The sequence below is a fragment of the Siphateles boraxobius genome, unplaced genomic scaffold, assembly GCF_051911475.1.
Source record: "Siphateles boraxobius isolate OS27281-9 unplaced genomic scaffold, OSU_SipBor_1 6, whole genome shotgun sequence".
NCBI lineage: Eukaryota > Metazoa > Chordata > Actinopteri > Cypriniformes > Leuciscidae > Siphateles > Siphateles boraxobius.
Genome location: NW_027509186.1, coordinates 19039399 through 19040912, shown reverse-complemented (window position 1 = coordinate 19040912; position 1514 = coordinate 19039399). Strand labels below are relative to the sequence as shown.

At 42.3% G+C, this 1514-nt stretch overlaps 1 long non-coding RNA gene across 1 annotated transcript; it reads left to right on the top strand.

The window, feature by feature from the left end:
- LOC143715608 (uncharacterized) lies at positions 1–1087 on the top strand. Its single transcript, XR_013195833.1, has 3 exons — positions 1–66; positions 141–245; positions 326–1087. It is a non-coding gene; the product is annotated as an uncharacterized LOC143715608 (long non-coding RNA).
- Positions 1088–1514: the final 427 nt, after the last annotated feature.

The window sequence follows — 1514 nt, the reverse complement described above, 5'->3', positions numbered from 1 at the left end:
AAGCGAGCGCGTCATTCTCGTTCTGGAAGTGACGTCATCCTGGCACACAGTGTTTACGTTTGGGAGGTAAGAAATGTTGGTGGCTGCTTAATTTTGAACGTGCGTTAGAAAAGATAATTTAAGACTCGTTCAATTCACAGTGCGACGGAGGAGGATTGTAAACTCATTGATAACATATCCGTTATGGCAAGCCCGTAATTTGCACCCTATTGAGTACATTGAGCGATGTGATTCATCATTTACCGGTAAGTCATACTCATTTTAATATCAGGTTCACACGACCTAGAATTCACAAATTATAAACGATGTGATATATTGTTTTTAGTGACTGATCCTATAATTCCCACCCTATTGAGTGCACTGAGCGGTGTTATTCACTATTTACCGGTAAGTCATACTCGGGTCAATGTTAAGTTCATGAGATAATAAATGTGTAAATTACAATTACCGTGTGTTATATATATTTTTTTTAGTAATACAGGGGTGGTGTTACAGCAGGCTTGGCGGGAGTAGCTGGGCTTAGTGACGACCGATTGGATTGTGTTTCCCCTTGCCAGAAAATCCTCGACCATTTCTCAGTAACTCTTACTGGAACAGCGCATTTGTTGTGATCGTCTGACTAATACTTTCTCTTATCTCCCATCCGTCTTGAGACGGCCGGAAAAATAGCGCATTGTCGGCCGTAGTGGCGCTTTCCAAACCTAGCAAATTCAGTGCTGATCTTTGGGCTGGCGTACAGCGGCGAATAACTGGGTTGTCATCTCTATTTTGCTCTTTTAGCAGAAACATTGTCATTTAAAGTATTGACGTTTGTAAAATTGTTATTGTCTGTTTTTGAATGTCTGACATGTATTTCTAAATCCGACCTGAGAAGGGTGTACTTTTAAAATACTGTAATCATCAGGCGACGCAGCGTTGGAAAGCTAGTAATGAGCGTTGGCCAGTGAGTGGTTGCTTTTATTTTTTTGTGTAAACAACTGATTCCAATTGTCCACATGTGATAAGTGTTCAACCAAAAGACTATTACGTGGAGTGCGTGTGTGTGTGTATATGGTTGCTTATGTCCCAATTTGTCCTCTTTTCTATTACCCAGAGTTGGGGTGCCAGCTCAACGCCCACGTCCTCTGGTGTGGTGGTGTGCTTTTCGCTTGCTGTGTTCACAGAGGGTGATTGGGTGCTATGTGGTGAGAGCACTAGTTGCAGTGTTTACCGGGCAGGTGAACTGAATCCCCAATTCTGAAATGGACAAGTGTTATGGTTGACATATCTATTCTAGTGTGTGTTTGTATTCTGCCTTTTGGTATTTGTCTTATTTGTATTTAATAAATGATTGGAAACGTTTCCTGGTTGTCTGTTATCTGACCCTGTCACCACGTATCTGTGTGCTTTGCACTTGAAGTACAAGCGGGTCCCCGGCCCATGTTCCGGGGTGGCGTAGTCTATTTGGTGCCATAATTGGTATGGTATTGCGCTTAAGAGAGCAAACTGCCACACTGTTAAGACAACCCATCATT